The sequence below is a fragment of the Sminthopsis crassicaudata genome, chromosome 3, assembly GCF_048593235.1.
Source record: "Sminthopsis crassicaudata isolate SCR6 chromosome 3, ASM4859323v1, whole genome shotgun sequence".
In the NCBI taxonomy this organism is placed as follows: Eukaryota; Metazoa; Chordata; class Mammalia; order Dasyuromorphia; family Dasyuridae; genus Sminthopsis; species Sminthopsis crassicaudata.
Window position 1 is genome coordinate 363,655,060 of NC_133619.1, and position 22,677 is coordinate 363,677,736.

Sequence of the window (22,677 nt, forward strand, 5' to 3'; positions counted from 1 at the left end):
TATCTATTTTCCATCTATCTGTCTATCTATCATCTATCTATCTATCTATCTATCTATCTATCTATCTAAATGAATGTGTATATAAATGTGGGGATGTATAAATATATGTGATAAACTAAAAATAAACAGAAGAAAAGTATTAATATAAAGGATATGGAAAAAGACTTCTTGCAAGAGGAGGTGTGACTGGACTTACAGGAAGAGAATTAGGAGAAGATGTCACAAAAACTCAGAGAGGAGCAAATGATCCAGAATAAAGTGATAAACAGTGTCAATCATTGCTGAGAGAATAAGAAGAATCATGACTTAGAAAATACTATTAGATTTGTTAATAAATAGATTATTAGTATTTTTGGACAAAGAAATTTAAGTTGAATGAAAAACTTGGAAATCAAATTGCAGAGGATTTAGAAGTGGGGAGAGAAGTAGAGATCCTGAGTATAGATCCCTTTGTCAAGGAGTTTAGCCAAGAAAGGGAAGAAAGATACAGGATGATAACAAGTGGAGATGGTCAGATCAAGTGAGGATTTAAAAAAAATTAATGTGTATGTTTGTGTGTATGCATGTAAGTATATGTTATATAGGTCTGTCTAGATGTAGTACACAAAGAGAATGAATAAATATCTCTAGAATCTCCTTTCTACCCATCTCCAAGGAAGACTTTGATTTCTACCAGGAGGGCAGTAGGACGTTCATTATTCTTTTCAGAAAGGTGAGATTCTCAGGTAAAATTATTTCTATCGATCTATTTGTCCCCCTAGATTAAATATTGTTATTCTGGGAGAAATAATTTTAGATTCAAGCTATACTTCTGATTATTCTTCCATAACAGGAAAAGAGCCTCAAAATCTATTTATCTAATGACCCACCTCTTAGCAAATGCCAGCCATACAAAGTCAACATATAAAAAATGGAAAATAAGTCCACTTATCCAAGTTGATAGTAAACAGAAATGTAAATGAAAACATACCAGACCATACATAGAGTACATGAGTTCTTTAGTGGGAGCAATTTTTTTTTTAAACTCAACCAAGAGAGAATACCAGATTTTACCCAAGTATAAGTCCCTTGTTTAGTAAACTAGAGATAGGGATCTGAATGAGGTCCTCTCCATGTAGCTTCTTCCCAGTCTTTTCTTTTCTCAGGGTCATCTCCCTGAAGATACATGAAACTGCATGTCCTTTCTATCTCAAAACTGAAAGTCAGAAGGCTAATCTCTATTTTTCCAAACTCCAATTTTACTCCTTATTTAGGCACTGAGCTTTGAGTAATAAATCTTCAATGAGGAGAGTTTTATGTAAATAGGTTTAAGTTTCTATAAATCTCTGGTATATATAAGGATGGGGCATGGGCATATTTTTAGACACAAATAATGGTGCCAATAGATAACAAAAGATGAAACTTGTTCCAAGGCTCTTCTATATTATTTCTCATTTTGTCTCAGACATTAAGAGCCTAGTCCCCTTGCTCACCATGGAATGCTGAACTGCTAGTGGCTCTAGCCACTAGTAACTGACACAAGATCATCTCCACAGGACCTCCAAACCTCAAGATTATATATTAACAGGGGATTCCAACAATAGGACTCTATTCTTCCAGGGACATAGGTAACAGGACAATTCTGTGCTAGACTAATGACTGGTACAGTAGAAAAGCTGGATTACTCAGAGATGCAAGCAAGAATGAGAGTTTGGATGCTTTGGTTCTGCCAAATTTCCTTACTAATCATTTCAGAGCAAGATTATAATTCTAAATAAATTCACTAAATTCCTTATGCACAGAAGTGGTCACCAGCAATGAGTGGAAGCCATCTGCTGGTTTTCATAGTTACCTTTTTGAGGATGAATGGGGAGGTTATTCTGTCTACTAATTTATGTTCTAGTTAAACTATCTTGGGTCATGCTTAGTGCTGTTAGGTGTGGTTATGAGAATATTCTCTATTTTTGTTGGAGTCAGCTGCTCAGGAGTTATGGCAACCTAGGAGAGGCCAAAGATACGTACAAACCATCAGAATAATCACTTTTATACTTATTCCCTGCTCCCTAAGGTACAGTTTTAAAAGGGTTTTCTTCAAAGGCAAAATTGGATAAAATTCTGGCCCTGTCATGTAACTTCCCTAAGCCTTAGTTTCTTCATCTGAAAATGAACAGGCTAAACTATATGACTTCTGAGATTTCTTTCTGGTCTAGATTTATGCTTTTATGTTGTTGTCATTTAGTCCTTTCAACTATGTCCAACTTTTTATAACCCCATTTGTTGTTTTCTTGGCAAAGATACTAGAGTGGTTTGCCATTTCCTTCTCCAAATTATTTTATGGATGAGGAAACTGAGGCAAATAATGTTAAGTGACTTATCCAGGATCACACAGCTAGTAAGTGACTGAGGTAGGATTTGAACTCAGATCTCCCCTATTTCAGGCTTAGTGCTCTGTGCACTATGGCTCCCTCTAGCAGCCAATGATTCTATGACCTAACTGTAAAAGAGTCACCACAGTGATGTAACCAAGATTACTTGCTATATGTCCATTCATTCCTGTCTCCCCCATCCTGCTCCATTGTGATCAAAGAGATAGGCTGTTTACCTATGGTACAACAAGGAAGCAATGATTGGAATCTGGATGCCCCACCCTTCTGAAATCTTGCTAATTTTTTTCTACAGAAGACAGTTTTAGAGACAGAAGGGTATAGTACCAAGATCAGTCAACTATTGCTAGAGCACCTGTTTTTTTAGTCTACAAGCTGAGTAGCTTTTATATTTTAAAGACAATAAAACTTTATTAAAATACAAAACCATTCATAACTCAGGTCTGTTTTGTAGATGGAAGGCTGGGTTTCACCTAAAAGCAATTTACTCATTTAGTGTTATGGATAGAGTATTAAACTTGAAGCTAAGTAGACCTGATTTTAAATCCCACTGAAACACCTACTAAATATGTGACTATGAATAAAACATTTAGCCTCTTTGTACCGGTTTCCTTATCTTCAAAATGAGGGGATTCAACTTGATGGCCTCTAGACTCCCTTTCAACTCTAAATCCATGTTCCTAAGAATTATAAGTAATGTCCTAGTGTGGCTTCTAGTCAGAGCATTAGCTCTTATATTAACTCCCTTCTCTGCAATTATCTTGTTACTCCTAATCTCTCTCTCTCTCACAAGCTTTACTTTATCCTGGAACATAGTTGATACTGAAGCTGCTTACTGAGATCTCAGGTAGGAATAAACATCTAAAGTCATGTAGTCTCAGAGTATGAAAACCCAGGGATCTGCAACTGAATGGTTATAACCTTTGAATTCTTATCTTGTGGACTTTTGGTCAATAAATGGAGCTTTTCTAAATTTCTGAACATTGACTTTATGCTTGTGCCAAGTAGTAATCAATCTATATATGTTTTAGTTAGGTTGGAGGGAGTAGCAACAACTCTCTCTATTAAGATGACCTCTGCCTACTTTTTGAAATACCATTATGAGAGATTCTTAGCTTGCTCTAAAATCCAGTTTTAATATGCAGAAACTACTGGATTGTTAGTAGTGGAGTCATTATGTCCTTAACATCTTAGGGTAGATGTACTTAACAGTTTGAAGAGTTTGTGTTAAGATATCTGAGTTGAGGTAAGAGGATGCTAGGGTAAGGAAAGGAATGACAAGGTTGGTATCAGGTTAGTCCCCTGGTTATTTTGGGTTGATAGTGGAATGAATTGAAATTCCTCATTCCTCATTCCTCATTCAACAGTTAACAAAACATTTACTAGCAAAGGATGATTGCATAGGAAAGAAAGAACATAAGGGACACTGAGTCAATTCACCTGAATCTTCATTCTAGAATCTCTTGATTCTAAGTTGCCCATCATGTTTTTTTTTTTCAACTAAGCCTCCAAAGACAGGCTGAAGTTCCTTGTGGCAATTTTTAAAACTATATAACCAAGTAGTCATGTCATCTTCCTAAGAATTTAGACTCCTGAGACCATTGAATCTTTTTTTAATAATAGCTTTAAATTTTCAAGATATATGCAAAGATGATTTTAAACATTCACTTTTGTGAAAGTCTTGTTTTTCTCTCTCACCCCACTCTTCTCTCCTAGACAGCAAATTATCCAATATAGGTTAAACATGTACAATTCTTCTAAACATATTTCCACACTTATCATGTGCACAAGAAAAACCAGGTAAAAAAGGGGAAGAAATGGAAAGGAAAAACAAGCAATCCAACAATAAATAAAAAAGATGAAAATACTATGTTGTGATCCCACATTCAGTTCCCATAGTCCTCTCACTGGATGTAGATGGCTCTTTCCATCACAATTTGGAATTGCCCTGGAATCTCATTGTTGAAAAGAACCAAGTCCATCAGAGTTGATCATCACATAATCTTGTCATTGCTGTGTAGAATGTTCTCTTGGTTATATTCACTTCACTCAGCATCACTTCATGTAAGTCTCTCCAGACCTCTGTAAAATCATCCTGCTGATCATTTCTTATAGAACAATAATATTCCATTACATTCACATACCATAACTTATTCAACCATTCCCCACCTGGTGGGCATCCACTCAGTTTCTAGTTTCTTGTTACAATATTTTTGCACATGTGTATTCTTTTTCCTTTTTATGATCTCTTTGAGATATGAACCTAGTAGAGACACTGTTATCCTATATTGGATCTTATATAATATTGGATCTTTGTTGGGTCTTCTGGTTTAAAGAAAAGTGTCATTGCAATCTCAGATGTCCCCTCTTTCAGATTTTGCTCCTGCCTTCTTTTCTTCTAGAGTTCTCCAATTATTTCCACATGACACAACCACTCAGTTCCACAAGCACACAGTTACAAGAGAAATATAATCCTGGTAGCATCTGAGTAATAACTTTCTGAAGAGAGAGAGTTTTGGAATACAGTCTATTCCTCATTTTTTTTTTTTACCAAAACCAATTACAGAGAGAAAAAGTAACTACCTAAAAGTTACAGGATTGGTTAATAATAGATTTGTGACTGAACCTTTCTTTGGTCTCCTAATGCAGAGTCTTACAATTTCTGCCACACCACATACTTCTTTTGAGAATTGGCATTCCAGTTATTTGAGAGTTCTGAGTAGTTTTAGTCTACTAAGGCAAAACTTAAAAGTTTCATTGTAATGAGAATTCAAGGTAGTATCCACTCTGGGCTCTCTTCCTAACTCCCCTTACTGTTAGTCTGAATCCCCTCCCTCCAATAGGAAGCTTTTACCTCTCCATTCAGAATTCCATGGATAATCCTAAAATAACAGGATAGGTTTCCTCCCATTGTTCCAGTTCCAGTGTACTTTTCATGTAAAGTCAGAGCACAGACAATGCACATAGCAAACTCACAGCTGCATTATTTGGAAGTCCTTTTCAAACTTTTTGGAGTCCTCAGTTCTCTCAACTTGCTTCTGGGCTCTTAATATCAACATAATTGTCCCAAGTATCCTCTCCTTTCCCACCTCTGTTCCCCAAAGGCCATCCTATATGATAAATAATATTTTAGAAAGGGAAACAAATTAAGACAACAAATTAATACATAGAAAAAAATTCAAAAATATGTAACTTATGTGCCTTCTACCTCCACAAAGGACATAGATTAGGCATGTCTTCTCACATTTCTTCAATTGACTCCTGCTTAATCTAACATAATTTTGTTACATTTCTTTCTTTTATTTTTGGTGTGCACTTCTTTTCATTTATATTGTTGTAGTTACTGTATATATTATTTTCTTGGCTTTGCTTCTTTTACTTTGCATAAGTTCATATACACGCTTCTCTGCATTCAAATATTCTATCATGTTTATGTATGATATTTTGTTTCCATTTCTCAACTAGTGGGATTTCTTCTTACTTATAACTCTCTTGGGATGTAAGGCCAGTAATGAAGCCTCTGGTTCAAAAGATATAGACATTTGTCAATTTATTTGGATAGTTTATTTGGATAGATTGTACCATTTCACAGCTCTGTTGTGGACTATTGCCATTTTTGGTCATTTTTGCCAATTCCAGGTATGAGGTGAAGCCTCAAAGTTGTGTTGATTTACATTTCTTTTATAATTGATTTGGAGCATTTTTTTATATGGTTATGACTACTCTGCAGTTCTTTTGTGAACTCCTTGTTCAAATCGTATGTCCATTTATCTATTGGGGAATGGCTTTATTTATTGCTTATATATCTTGGATTCCAAACTCTTATCAGAGAAATCTGATACAATGATTTTTCCCCATTTGGCTATTTCTCTTCTTATCTTAGATGCAGTAATATTTTCTGTGTAGAAGCTTTAAATATCAAAGTTATCTATTTCATCTTTGTAATTGCTTCTTTCTCTTGTTTAATAAGGAATATATCTCCTACTCATAACTGTGAGAGGTATAGATGTTTCTCTTTAATTTTCATTGTATTATTTTTAATATTAAAGTTGCTTATTTATTTAAAATTTATTATGTAATGTGGTGTAATTTGTTGATCTAAGCCTAATGTCTCCCAGGTTGCTTTCCAGTTTTCCCAGAAATTTTGTTTTAAATCTTCTTTAAATTTCTTTGTATGTTTGATAAAATTTTAAGATTTTTGAGTTAATGTTTATTAATGATATTGGTATATAGTTTTTCCCCTGCACTTCATCTTTCTCTAGTTTAGGTATTAGAAATAAATTTGTCTCGGAAAAGATTCTGGTACAGTGATTTCTTTGTCAATTTTTAAGAATAATTTGTGAAGTATGAGTACTAACTGTTCTATAAAAGTTTGGTAGAAATTTCCTGAGAAATCATCAAGACCAAGAGCCATTTTTTTTCTTTAACATTTATTTTACTGTTACTGTTACTTTCCTTTTCTGAGATTGGTTTATTTTACATTTTAACTTTTTTTGAGCATTTGGCTATTTTTTGAGGTGTTTTTCTATTTCTTTTGTGTTCTCAATTTTGTTAGCTTATAATTATGTATAATATATTCTGATTATTATTTTTTATTTCTTCTTAGTTTTGTGCTGGTTTCACTGAACTCATTTGTCATTTTATTTATTTTATTTTCTCCTTTCTTTTAATTATCTAATTTTTTGACATTTTATTGTTTTTTTTCAAAGCTTTTAGTTTTATTTATCATTGTTATATGTTTTTTCCCATCCCCTTACTTGTTGTTTGCTTGTTGGCTTTCTAATTTTTAAAAAATATATATTTAATCCATTAATCCTTTTGAAACTTTATTAATGTATGATTCTAAAGATATTTTCTCCTGGGGACTGCTGTAGCTGTATCTAGAAATTCTAGTGTACCATTTCATCATAATTATTATGTAGTTATTTTTTCTATGATTTTCTTTGATCTATCTATTATTTTCTACTTAATTATTTTTCCATTTGGGACAATCTTTTTTGTTTGTTGTATCTGAACCAATTTCTATTTTGATTGCATCACTTTATATAAAAAATTAGTGATATCTACATTTTAAACATATCTCTGTGCTCTAGGTCATCATCAGTTTTTAAAAAAGTTTTAAAGATTGTATATATAGTACATACATACAATATTTATATATATATATATGTATATATATATATATATAAATTTTGCTGTGCCATTTAAAAGATACCACAAATAATTTAACTCTAGTTTCTTCAGCAGTTTATTCAGTTCCATATTTTCCCTCTTGCTTCTCTTTCCATTAGACTTTTTCAGACCAAGAGAGGAATATTGACATCTCATGTCACTATTTTGTTACTATCATTTCCTTTAATAATTTGAAGCCAAGGGATTTTGAGTGTTTAAGATTATTACTGATATTGGTTTGTTGTCTATGATTCCTTTCAACCTAATAAAGTTTCTCATTATCACTTTTTGTTTTTTGAATGTTTGTTTTTGCTTTTTAAAATAGCATGATTGCAACCCTGATTTTTTATTCATTTGATACATAGTAATATTTTTCTTTCTTTTCAGTTTTATTTTGTATATGTCTTTGATTTTTAAATGTGTTTCTTATAAGCAATAGATTGTAGGACTTTATTTGCCTGTCCAATCTGTCACTCTTTTTCATTTTATTGGATTGCTTAATCCATTCACATTTAAAGTTATAGTGTTAGGTTTATGTTTTCCTCCGTCTGTCTCTAAGTTTACATTTTTCAAGTTGTGGTTTTTCCTCTCCTTTTTTTGGTGCTCCTTGTGGGTTCCATCTTCTCTTCCTGTTTACTTTAGACCTTCATTTTCAGAGTCATTATCCCTATAATGATTTGGCTTCTCTCTTTTCTTTGTATTCTTCATATAATAAAAGCTTCTATGAAATCCATTCTAGGCTCTATCCTAGGTACTTTCTGCCATTGCTTTGTAGAATTTGCCTCATGAATTATCTTTTTTCATTGTGTCTTATTCCCACAACAATGCTTATTGTATGTCAGAGCATAACACTGTTCCATGGGCCTCTTCCCTAACTCATCTCTGACTATGCAGCCCATCAATGATCTATAGCCTTCCATAACCTCCCCTGGTTACCTTCTTTCACACATGTATCTCAAAATATCCTCCTTGAGCCTATGCTTTCCCTTTTCTCCAAGTGCCAGTTTCCCCAGGAATTCCAGCTTTCACTTTCTGTTGTACTGATGAATACATGAATGGACTTTTCAAGTACCAGATTCCCCATGTCACACTTTAGCAAAGGTCCCTATTTCCCATTACAAATTATCTTTTTCCACCACAGAAGTATTTATCAGTGTAATCTCCTCCTACCACAAAGGTAAAGTCTTCTTTCTTTCCCCCTTTCTTTTCAATCCTTTCCTCCTCCTCCTCACCTACTTCCTTATAGAATCTTCTTTTTCTGGGATCACAGGTGTTGACATCACTTCATTGCTGGCTCTTGATTTGATTCAAGCACATCACACATTCCTCTTGATTCTCTTGCTCTTCTTTACTTTCATGTAGCCTCCCATGTTGTAATATAGTCCTACAGAAAAATAAACAAAAACATCCATTCAGCTTTAGGCAAGTTACTTTTGATTGGTTGGTTCAGTAGAGATGTTCTCAGCTGATAAAAGTCATCAAATTATATAGCATCTTGTAAGTTACATTACATGGGGTTGGAATGATTGATATAATCATTAAATATGAACAAGTTATGTCTATAATACCTATTGTCTGCATCTTCATTGTTAGCTCTTCAGATTTGCACCTTCGCGGTATTTCCTTGTGTACATTTAAAAATAAGTCTTTTACTGGTTTCTGCTATCACTCTGTTGCTATTGTTGCAGATTTATTGATTTAATATTTATTGATTGATTGATTTACTCATTAAGTATGAATCTTCTGTTTTCTTTTGTTTTCTGAAGTTCTATAATTACTCAAGGGAAAAAATGTCCCTTGATATCTAGAAAGTGAAACATCATTATTTGGGATGATATTTCTAATGAGAAGTCACTATGTAGTAGCTCTTGCCTGCTATATTTATTCACTCCTGCATCTCTGTTGTAGGAGGGTATTCAAGAAACAAATAATCTTTTTACTATGGGGATAGTGGGGATATTGAGGGAGGACAAATACCTCTGGTATAAGGGCTTTCCAGGGATGCTCATGTGCCTTAGGTTTCACTTGTGGTTCCAGGAAGCTGTAGCATGCACAGAGGCCATATCCTGGTAAAACCATCTTGGTAGATGGTCTAAAACAGGTTGAGGATAACCAACAGACCTCGAATCAGTCAGTGAGTTAAGGGGATGCCTATCCCAAGAATGAAAAGATTTCCCTGAATGAAATGAGTAGATGAGAACAATTTGTTCCTATAGCTACGAAGGTGGCTTATGCAAGTGCTATGGAACAGTTAGAGCTTAGTCAGATATGGAAGATAGCAAGATTATTCATAGTATACCCATCCTTTGCCAGTCATTTTGACTTTTGTCTTGCTTTGGATTTCAGTGAATCTGGAAGAGAAAGTGAATCTGATGCCTTTGCAACTCTGCCTTACTTAAATCCAATTCACAAGCAATTCAAGACATCACCCCATGATGTTATTGGCCTTCAAAAATGAAAGACAAGCAACAAAAACAATCTCAATACTTTTAGTTTTCTTTCTGTTTCAATTTCAAATAGCACTTTATTATTGACCATCTTTTTTTCTTTTTTTCACAAATGATTAAATACAGATTTTCAGAATAAGTCACCCTGGGTTGTAACCTGGATTCCATTGTTTTTCACAACCCATTATTCTGCTCCCTGTCATTTTCTTTGGGAAGACCTATGATCCTTAGGCTGTATTTAAGCAATCTGTCTCCAAGATCAGTATATGTTGCTTGCATAGTGAACATATTTCCTTTTAATGTTACTGGGTTGAGTTTTTTTTTTCTTCTCTTCTCCTAGATTATCCTTCATTTCTGTATATTTGCATTCCTATTGTATTATTCTCTCTTTTGTTTCTTTGGTGAGCCTTGCTATTGCAGATTCCTGGTTTTCAATTTTACCCATTATTTTTGCTGTGCAGGACATAAAATCTGCTCTCATAATTCTCATTTCTCTTTTGAACCATTCAGGAACAGAGTATTGTGCTGATCCAGGGACATTGTTAGGAAGCCAATGGGAAATTTCTAATCTTCTGACCTTTTGAAGTTCACAAGGTCATCCTCTGTCTGGGAGTGGAGGAGACAGACTCTTTCCTTCTTCCCTCTCCAAGAGACTCCCTCTCAGGGGTCTGGCTCCACCTCTAGGCTGACTTGCTTATTTGACACTTATTTTGAATTGACTTGCTGTTTTTATATGAGTTTCACAGGGTGTGACTGATTCTCTTCAACCAATCCTAATATACTTTCAATATCATTTCATCCAGGGGTTTTCACTTCTTCCAAAGAGATTAATGAATTTTGAATATTAGTTTATGTCTTTGATTGATTCGACAGAGATGTTCTCAACTGATAAAGTTATCAGAGTATATAGTATCTTGTAAGTTATACTACTTGGGGTAATGATGATTGATTGATTTACTCATTAAGTATGAATCTTCTGTTTTCTTTTGTTTTCTGAACTTCTATAATTACTCAAGGGGAAAAATGTCCTATGATATCTAGAAAGTGAAACATCATTATTTGGAATGATATTTCTAATGAGAAGTCACTGTGTAGTTACATTCTACATGTAAGAAATTCTATTTAGTTCTGTTGGAAAAGTTCATCTGATATCTTTTCCAAAGCCTAATGAAATTTTAGATAAAAATATCTAAATATTTATTTTGCCTATAATTAAGCCCTCAAATTCAAACTGAATTTGAAATTCCGCTTACTACAGGTAATCCTCTAAGCCCCAGTGCAGGCCTAATATTTAGTGAGGCCACACAGTGGCTGGAACCCTGTTGCTCATGACCTGTCACCAGGCTGGGTCTAGGACCAGGTACTGATACCAGATCTAAGACAGAACAAGAGACTAAAGACTCACCTCTCAAAGACTCACCTCTCTATTTGTTCCTTCTTCTATTTCCTTTAACTATCCAGAGAAAGAAAAAATAAAATAAATATTGGAGTTATGGCCTTCAGGTAAACCACTTTTGATGATGATTGGCAAGTGAGTAAATAAAAAAAAAATACCCTGGTCCTCTATATCCAGCATCTTACCATTAAATACCTGTAATGACCTTTGCCAATAGGCTCCAGGGCTACTAGGTCAAGCCCATGATGAAAGACTCCATTTTCTCCTTTCAGTTTCTCAATCATCCTTCTCAGGGTTGGCAAACAAATAAACCCCAAGCTAAGGCCGCTGGTTCTGCTTCCATTGTTACTGGGACAAGTGTGATCATCTACCTATCCTGGCTTCCAAACTTTTTCCCTCAGAAAAATTTCTCAAGCAGTTTAGTACCAGGTCAGCCTTTCTCTCCAACCAGTTCTTGCCCTTTTATTTAAGGACTTCAAAATATGTGTTTATTTCTCTTTAAACACCCTTGCTTCACAGTTTACCATCTATCTCCTCACTCCATCTCAATCATACAGAGAGATAGTTATTCTCAATCTCATCAACATTCACAACTGTTCTGCCTTCATTATGCAGAATTTTAAGGGAATATCTGACCACAATCTGTCCATTTCTCCCTGTGTCTCACTCCTTCTAAATCAATTCTCCATCCTCATTGCATTATCTGATCCCTCCAACCTTCCTTCTGCCCTTACTTCCCTTAGTTTGAATATTGATTTTTTTTCAATTTCTTTTTTTATTTAGAATTTTTTTCACAATATATATGCATGAGTAATTTTTTTATAATATTATCCCTTGTATTCATTTTTCCAAATTATCCCCCCTCCTTCCATTCCCTCCCCCCGATGACAGGCAATCCCATACATTTTACATGTGTTACAATAAAACCTAGATACAATACATGTGTGTGTAAATACCATTTTCTTGTTGCACATTAAGTATTAGATTCCGAAGGTATAAGTAACCTGGGTAGATAGACAGTAGTGCTAACAATTTACATTCACTTCCCAGTGTTCCTTCTCTGGGTGTAGTTGTTTCTGTCCATCATTGATCAACTGGAAGTGAGTTGGATCTTCTTTATGTTGAAGATATCCACTTCCATCAGAATATATCTTCATACAGCATTGAAGTGTACAGCGATCTTCTGGTTCTGTTCATTTCACTCAGCATCAGTTCATGTAAGTCTCTCCAAGCCTCTCTGTATTCCTCCTGCTGGTCATTTCTTACAGAACAATAGTAAGTTTGAATATTGATTTTATAAGGTAATGAGTTAAACATTGTTTTCTCTCTACCCTTGAATCCTTTTGCCCTGTCACTTCTCTCTCCACATCCCAATCTGCCCTTGCTTCTTCCCTTCTTGCATGCTGAATGCTTTTAGAGAAAGTCACATTTAGGATCCAGATTGTCTGAGTTCTTTTACTTTTCCCTGATTGATGCACTGTTTAACTCTGCATAGTAGATGTTCAAAACTTAGGCTCCTAAACCATTTTCTCCCAATCCTTTTCTGCATATTTTATACTGAAAAAAATCATAGACTTTTAGGTTCTAAATACATGCATCATTAATTCCCCTTTCTTACCAATTCCATATCTTAAATACCCTGAACATAATCCACCCAATGCACACCTTCTCCTCTCCAATTCATCTCCTCTTGGAGGAAGAAGTAGTTCTCTTTGCCTTTTCCCTTGGTCTCCTACAGAAGCTTATTCTTCTCACAATGTCTATGCCAGTATAATTTTCAGTATTTATTTTTCTTTACTGCTAAATCATGTTCAGATTTACCTAATTCCTTAAAAACTACTTAACCCAGCTGTCCTTTTGAACTATAATCCTATAATTCTCCCTTTTACAGCCAAACTCGTTTTTTTTAAAGGAATAATATCTACTTCCATTGCCCTTAACTCCTTATCCCTCAATAATTGCTAAATCTTATGTTTTCTGGCTTTTGACCCATCGCTAGACTAAACTATTCCTTTCAAAGACTCCAACAATCTCCTTTTAAAAAGTAAGCTACCTCTTACCTCCCTCCTCCTCACATTTCCAAGCTATTACCAAGGTCTATCAATGTTACCTCTGTAATATCTTTTAAATATACCCCCGTCTATCCTCTGACATTGCTACTACCCTAGTGTAGGCCTTCATCAGCCTATGCCTAGATTATTTCAATAATCTTCTGTTGAGTCCTTAACCTCTTCAGGTCCCTCCCTACTTTAGACTAGTCTCCATTTATCAACCAAAGTGATTTTCCTAAAAGACAGGTCTGATCCTCTCTCTCTCTCTCTCTCTCTCTCTCTCTCTCTCTCTCTCTCTCTCTCTCTCTCTCTCTCTCTCTCTCTCTTTCTCTCTCACATACACACACACACACAGAGACGCTCCAGTGCCCTTCTCTCTCTCTCAATAAATTCCAGTGACTTCCTATTGACTCTAATAGCAAATACAAAATTCCCTGTTTGCTTCTCATAGCCTAGCCTCTTTCTACCTTTCTAGTCTTCTTACATCTTATTCCCTGACTAGCTTCCTAGCTTCCACAAATAAGATATTCTTTCTTAAAACTAGGGTGTTTTCTCAGACTGCCCCCCATGCCTGAAATATGCTTCCTTATGAACTTCATCTTCTGGCTTTTCTGCTTTTTTTTTTTTTAAGTCCCAACTAAAACTCCATTTTTTACAGGAAAGTATTTCCTAAAATCCTCTTAATTTTAGTGTCTTCCTTCTTTTATTTATCCTTTTTATAGCTTGCTTTATATATCTGTTTTCATGCTGTCTCCCTCATTAGATTATAAGTTCCTTGGAGGCAAGGACTATCTTAGGCTTCTTTTTGTACCCCCCCCCCCAGAATTTAGCAGTGTCTGAACAAATGTTATATGTTTAACAAATATTAATTGATTGATTGATTTTGATAATATTTTTGGCTGTATATCACCTTTATTTACCAAAAATATTTTAATTGTGAAATCCTGTGGTCTTTTTTCATGCATTGTCCTTCCTCTTTTCACTAAACTCTAACTGAAACTTAGAATTTCCTTGACTTATTTTAAAAAATATTTTCTGAGATTAGCATCTATAGACTTCACTAGCCTGCCAAAGGGGTGCATGGCACATAAAGAAATGGTAGAAATACAAAAGATCCAATGGAGCCCCTAACATTCAAAATTAATAAGAAAATTCCTGCTCTGGGATAAAATATGGAGTTCTCTAACATCTAAAGCCTCATAGTCTGCCTCCAATATGTCTTTCTAGACTGATTTCACATTAATCTCCCCCAAACACTACATTGTTGCCAAAATAACCTATTTGATTTGGTGCTTATACAGTATTCTGTCCTGTCCTCTGCCTCTATGTTTTCATTTCCTTCTTAGCTCCCCTTCATGGAATCCCCAGCTCCTTGAAAGCTTCACCTTAAATGTTACCTCCTGCTAAAGGTTTTTCCTGAATTCTCCAATTGTGTTTACTTTCCTCCAATAGCTCAAATTTGTATTTATTTTGTATTTACTTATCTATGTACATGTTGCTTTTCTCAAGTGAAAATGTAAGTTTCTTGAGGACAGGAACCACTCCATTTTTTTCTCTGTATATTCAGCATATAGGCTGTATAATATATTATATTATGTATATATTATGTATTTTATAATATATAATAATAATATAATAAATATAAGTATTTCTTAATAAGTGCCTGGATTTGTTTAATTGAATTAAAAGAGTATCAGGAAGCTTCTCTCCAAAAATAGCCCTGAAACAGGCTACTTACCCACCTACCATCATTGCTCAAAATTTTATCTTAGAGAGCCATTCCTTTCAGTTAAGGCAATCTAAGCTAAAAAATGGAAACTTAGCTACCTATGAAACCTACTTCACAGAATTATGGTAAAAGTAGCTTGTCATTTTAAAATACTATGTAAATACAGGTCATTAGTACAATCTCAACAGAGACTATATGTTGACCAGTTTTCATTTTGAGGATCACAGAAAACAATCCAGAGGAAATAGGAATCAAGATAGGTAAATATTATGGTGGTTGGGGAATAAGGATTGGGTTCCTGAGGGGAGTTGAGAAAGAAATAAATCTTAGGGAGTTGGGTGCTGTCCATGGTGATGGAGCCACATGAGGTCCTATTTGAAATATGAGTCACAAACAGTATATAAGGGCTCGGGATACAAAAGGTAGGAGGAAGCTGAAGATAAACTTTACTGACTTCTCAATGTGGTCTGAGCTTATTCCTTGTTATAATTAGTCCCCTCAGGTTCAACTGGATCTACCAAAGATATTCTTAGATTTGAACAAGAAAGGACACCCTGGAAAGTCAAAGCATTTTCTAGTTAGTCCTCTACTCTGTCCTCAGGGTATGCTACTCATTAAAAAGAAAAAAAAGTTTTCATTCCAACATCACTCCTCTGGTTAAGAGCTTCAGTTTATTGTCCCACAAGGGGGTCCCACAAGCAGAAGCCCCCAACTTTTCTTCATGAGGAACTACATCCAAACATCCAAAAGGACCCCCAAGACAGACTAAAGAGATTGCTTTCCCTCCTAGCCCATGGAGGTGAGTGAAACTTTGATTCAAATGAAGCTTTTGGTCCTGCTGGCCTCTAGATCAAAGAAAACATTTGTGTGCTTGAAGCTAAAAGAGCCTTCCCCTGAGCCTTCCGACTCAAAAAGCAGATTGAGCATTTGAGGCTCTCAGCAGGCAGGCTGCGTCCATCATCACTCTTTACCAAAGAAAGCCAGAGATGATCCCTCTGTTGAAGCAGGGGGAATGGCGTAGGTGACTGTGGCCTGAGGGGCAAAAAGGGATGGACTTCATGACCTTTGGAATCACCTTGGCTATTATAAATTTTCCTGCTTTTGCTTCCAAAAATTATAAGTGGGCCATTCTCTGGAGTCCGAGAAAACTCTGCATGGTGTCCATGTCCTACATTTTGAAGGGATACAGACCATGATTGCTGAACATTCACCCTCTATCTAATATGATCCTAAAATTAAGCTAAAATGAAAATTGTTGTTCTTTCCCTGTTAAGTATTCAAATAACCAAGGGCTCAAACAGAGTGAAAAATTGGTTTCAGGTCAAAGCATATTTTAATCTTCTAGTTCAATAACTTTGAAACTATATTCATGGAAGAAGATTCTGTCTTAAACTTCATATTGTTTCTGGGAAAATAAAACAAAACTTGAGTTCAGTTAAGTTGTAATATTAGAATCTGATTTTAGGAGTTTAGGAAATGAGTGCTGTTCATCTGGTTATTAGTTCATGGTCTGTCAAAAATCCTGAGGACACTTTCTTAGCAAGCCAAGAAGATGTGCCCCCCCAGGTGCTACTTATCATGGGAAGGACTATGTTGTGTATAGTGGCTTCAGTCTCTTTCCCGTACAACCACTTAGAGAGAGGCAGCTTGGAGTAATGAACAGAGTGCTTGATGTGTAGGCAGGAAAGTCTGTGTTTACCCATCTACACCTCCCCCCCCTCCCCCCCCCCCCCCCCGCACACACACACACTTAGTAGCTGTATAACCTCCTGACCTCTCTGAACCTTGCTTTCTTCCTCTACAAAAGAGTGATAATAATGCCACCCATTTCACAGAATGTGAGGAACAAATGAGATGGAAAGTCCTTTGCAAAGTTAAAGCTTTGGATAAATGTGAACTGTCAATCTACCAGTATTTATTAAGCACGTATTATATGTGTAGCCCTGCGCTAGGTGCTTGGGACAGAAACAAACAAACAAAAAAAGATAGAATATCAGAACTGGAAGATACCTTAGAAGTTGCTCTCTCATTCTAAAGATGAGACTGTGGTATAGTGGATAGTAGGCTAGGCATTCTCGAGTAAGAGGATTATGGATTCAGGTCATACTTCTATGTTTGAATCACTATTACAAGGCTCAATTGTAACATGCAGAGGTTGGACTTGATGACTTTTAAGGTCCTTTTCAGCCACACTATTTACTATTTTTTACTCTAAAAAGGGGAAATGGGGACAACTAGATGGCACAATGGATAGAATAGCAACTCTGGAATCAGGAGGAATTGAGTTCAAGTTTAGCTTCAGACACTTACTGTGCGACCCTGGACAAGTCACTTAACTGTGATTATTTCTAAAAACAAAACAAGAAAATAGAAAGGGGAAATGATACACCTAAGGGTAGGAAGCCATGTCATGGTAGGCAAGAGTACAGATATTTTTGTTATTTTCTACCTTTGTGACCTTGAGAAAATGACTTCCCTTTTCTGAAAAATTACAGTGTGCATTTCAGAGCTGGGACTAGAGGGTAGTCAAGGTAACCAAACACTTGTATTGCGGGGAATGTATTTTTAATATTACCTTTTATAACTTCATATTTTATGCCAGAAAATTCCATTTTCCATGTCATATAGATATTAATTTCATGGTAAGTTAAATCACACATGTTACAGCAAGGTTAATAGCAATGTATAGAGTGGCAGGACAGATTAAGACGGGACTGGGAAAGTATAATTTTCGATCTTTACCCATGATTTTAAGTTGAACTAGATGAGTCAGAGGCTTGAACTAGATTGTCTCTGAGATTTGTTTCAGTCCTAGATAATTCTGAGTCTATTAACTTTAAGAACTCTCCCATTTCTAAGACTTTCTGATATAATGTCATTCTATTGGTACAATTTCAGGAAGTGGGGAGATATTTAGTGGCAGGAGCATACATAAAATTCCTTAAATCATAGCATCTCTGCTGTCACCTACTTCCCCTATGTGCCGGATTGGTCCTGGGAGTTGTAGGCTTTACAAAGACATCTGTCTCAGTTTGTGCCTGCAATGGACCCTGAAGCCCACCAGACTTCAAAATGGAAAATCAAGCCAGAAAATCCTCTTGGCTCCCCTTTCTCCAGATGGACTTGTTAGGTCAGTCACACATACAATGGGAAGTCAGAAATCCTTCTGTGGCTATATATTTTTTAAAAAATTTTGGAAGAGTCTGAAAAATTTAAATAAAAATCAACTGAAAAGACCAAGTGACAGGTTTTAGAGGTTCAGCCGGAATAGAGCTTCAGAAATTGTTTTGATTTAACAAGTCAACACGTCATTCGCTTCTTTGCTATGTCCTTATACAGGATAACTATGGTCTATCAATCAGGCTCTTACCAGACAGAGCTGTTGTAGTATTTATTTTACATAGAACAGAACTTGACATAGAGAATTTCTGTATATCAGTAATGATATTTGCCTATGTTTGATATAGGTTGACCTTACTTAAGTAGTGTTTTCCTGAAACATTTCATATAGATGGATATATGTATATACACACATGTATATGAATATATTTGTATGTGTGGATGCACCCATATGCATACACACAGGTGTAGTGTGTGTATGAATGTGTTATGTTGATTATGTTCACAACCTATATACTTATACATACATGAACACATGGCAAGTTTGTACCGTGTACCTAGATTGCATATATTGCATGTGTATAATGTGTGTTTCTATGAGTGTGCATATGTATATATTGTGTATGTATCTGTATGTGTAGTCACATGCATGTATATGTGCACATGCAGTCAGATAAATAGATAGATAGTTATAGTTAAGTGGATACATAGATATAGATATATAATTGTTGGAAGACTAACATTTTACATTTGTTAGCACAATTTTTTTTTTAAGGAAAACTTGAGGTAATCATTTTTGTAAAGGAAATCATTTCACAAATTAAATGATTCCTTCCTAATAATAATAACTCACATTTTTTTGGTACTCTTAAGATTTTTTCATAACAAATTATATAAAATAAGATAAGTAAGGTAAATATTATTATTCCCGTTTTAGAAATGAAGAATTTGAAGTCCAAACAAGTTAGGTGACTTGTTTAGGGTCACACAGCTAGAAAGTGTCCAAACTAAGATTCCAATCCAGTTCCCATGACTTTAAGGCCAGCATTCTTTCTACTTTGTTTTCTCTAGTACTTATTTTTACATTTAGTGTTTTATATATCAAGATTCCTGAAAGCAGAGCACACCTGCATTGCATTTTTGGCAGGATATGTAGGACATAAGCTGTGGAAATCTCTTTAAGCTTGTGTGAGCTCTGTGGGTAATTAGTGACACATGCAGCCTAAATTTAGTCAAATGGTCATCTGACTAGAATGGCATGGTTGTAATTTTTTCTAGAGACAAGGATGACCTCAGATAACCTTTTAAAGTCACCTTCAGCTGGAATCATAGTATCTAAAAATTAGAGCTAGAAGTAACTTTGAAGGTCATCTAGTCCAATCTCTTTGTTTTACAGATAAGGAAACTGAGGCCCGAATGAATTCTATGATATAGAAAACCAGCAAAAGAAAGCATTCATCAATTTTTTAGTATAACAGACACAAAGGACTCATGACCCCCATTCAGATTGCCTCAGGTAGAGAATATTCCCCCCAAAGGTCCCACATTGGATGCACAAGATAAGCTCTTATTAGAGTAGAAGGATTTTGAAGCATTAAAATGATACATGATGTGAAGGATGAAAAGAAAAATTCAGCATGTCATGTAGATCAGCAGTTTGGGACACAGCACATGGTAAGCACTGAATTTATGTTTGTTGATTGATGGATTTCTTCCTCATTACCATGAAGATTCAACAATGACTCAAGGTGGGTCCTATGCATAGATAATGGTAGCAGTTGCCAACTTCATTGGTGTTAAAGTCAAATAGAAACAGGGGTCACTAAACCATACATAAGGATCCCTGCAAGTGCAATAAAATTAATTCAGTGCCTACTATGCTGCTAGGCATTCTGCTAACTGCTGGCTATAAAACAAAAGAGGCAAAGGATAATACCTCACATAAAGAAGCTTACAGTTAAATGGATTGTGTATTGACTTGTAATATATCTATGTTTTGATGTATTTTTTGCTTATTTTGTCAAATATTTCCCAATTACATTTAATATGTCTTAGGATCTACTTTGGAGTGATGTGGGCTACATGCAGACCAGCAGGTCATGTATTTGATACCTTGACTGATATAATGTGATTTTATGGGTATTAGAAATGCCTACCTGGACAACATCTTCTTGCCCTACCCATTGACATGTAATTTTGGTCAATCCTTATAGACTGTCTGGTTCTCAGAACATGGTGGGACCTAACAGTCTCTAAAACTTCTAGTGTTTTGCATCCCATGATTCTGTGACACAATTCAATAAAAATACTTATTAAACACCAACGATGTGCAAGGCATTCTGCTAAGTACTGAGTGTACAAAAGACAAAAATAAAATCATCTCTGGCCTCAAGAGGTTTATATTCTATAGGAAAGAGGAGCAGCAACACATACATTGCAAATCAAATATATAACAAATACAAAGTTAATATGGATTAATTGAGGGCATGAAACACCAGCATTCAGAGAGGCCATTCAGTCAAACAAGATGGTAGGTGGGAGGGACATAGATAAGGAAAGGCCTAATGTAGAAGGTAGTGTTTTTCCTAAGATCTGCAGCAAGTTAGTGATTTTAAGAACTGAAATGAGAAATGTAATCATTCCAGGTATGAAAGATAATCTGTGTTAAGACATCAAAACAAGAGATGGGACATCTTGTACAAGGAACAACACCAGTTTGGCAAGAATATAGAATATGTGAGAAATACATGAAATCAGGCTGGAAAGATATGATAGAGCCAAACTGTAAAGAACTTTAAAGGTTAAAAAGAGGAGTGTGTATTTTTTTCTTGGCGATAATAGAAAGCTATCTAAGCATTTCAAACAGGGAAATGACATGTTAATGCCTGCCTTTGAGGAATATCCATTTGGTTGCTGAGTGGAGGAGAAAGAGAAGAAGAGAGGATTTAGAAGCAGAAAGAACAATGGTTCAGTTGAAATGTGATGAGGGCTTGGACTAAAGAGGTATCTTTGTGAGTGTATACTAGAGGAAAAATGCAAGAGATAGCACGACAAGATCAGGCAAGTAACTGGACATGGTGACTGAGAAAATATGAGGAGTTGACAATTCTGCGATTTAAACTTAGGTTAGAATAAGTTTATAATAAGTAAGGAAGTTACAAAGAGTATATGGTACACAATAATAAATAGCCATAGTAAAAGAGGATTTGACAAACCAAAAGATCTAGCTTTTGGAGTAAGAACTCTCTTTTTGGCAAAAAATTGCTGAGAAAACTAGGAAAAGTTGGATAGAAACTAGGTATAGACCAATATCTCACACTATATACCAAGACAAGGTCAAAATGGATACTAGTATCCCACACTATATACCAAGACATAAAAGATGATATCATAAGTAAATGAGAAGAGCATGAAAAAACATACATGCCAGATCTATGGGTAGGGAAGAGGTGTTGACCAAATAAGAGAGAGAGAGAAAATCATAGGATGTAAAATTTTTAGTACATGGAAAATTTTGAGTACATGAAATTTAAAGCTTTTACACAAATAAAACCAATGCAGCCAAAATTTACAGGAAAACAGAAAACTGGAAGAAATTTCTATTTATGGCAAGTTTGTCTGATAAAGGCTTCATTTCTTGAATATATAGAGAACTCAATCAAATTTATTACAATACAATTCTTCCCCAATTAATAAATGGACAAATGATATGAACAAAAGAAGAAATCAAAATTATCAACAGTCATATGAAAAAATAATCTGATCACTTCTAACTAGGGAAATTAAAATTAAAACAGCCCTCAAATATCACTTTACAGATATCAGATTGGCTAATATGACAGAAAAGGAAAATGGCAAATTCTGGATGGGATATGGAAAAAGTGGGACACTGATGCATTATTGATGAAGTTGCAACCTGATCCAACCATTTTGGAGAGCAATTTGGAACTATTCCCAAAGGGCTATAAAACCATGCATACCTGCAATGTTCTGTTGTCTCCAGAAACTGCCAATCGCTCTCTGGGAGGAGATCTGCTGTCTCAACTCAATCCCAGACTCAACCCTTCTTCCTCCAGAGTGCTGTCCCAACTCTGTCCCAGAGTAGACTAACTCCTTGCTCAATGTTGTCTTCTTTTATCCTCCCAGAGAATGGGCATGTGAGAACTCAAGGGCTTGTGGGAAAATTACTTTAACCAATGAACTTGCTCCTTTTAAGGTTGTGTAAACTCCTTTTCATATGTAAACTCCTCCTCAGAAGTTCAAAGGGGTAAACTCCCCTTAAAGACGGGAACCAAAGGTGTGAACTAGAGAATTGTTAAGTACCGACTTAGCACTTAGTAAGAACCTAACACATACCCTTTGATTGAGTGGTATCTATATCCAAAAGAAATAAAAAATT

General features: G+C 35.3%; 1 long non-coding RNA gene across 1 annotated transcript; it reads right to left on the reverse strand.

The window, feature by feature from the left end:
* Positions 1–2,962: 2,962 nt before the first annotated feature.
* LOC141559563 (uncharacterized) lies at positions 2,963–22,450 on the reverse strand. The gene is made up of 3 exons (XR_012487491.1): positions 22,259–22,450; positions 8,768–8,919; positions 2,963–5,473 (listed from the first exon to the last, which is right to left on the reverse strand). It is a non-coding gene; the product is annotated as an uncharacterized LOC141559563 (long non-coding RNA).
* Positions 22,451–22,677: the final 227 nt, after the last annotated feature.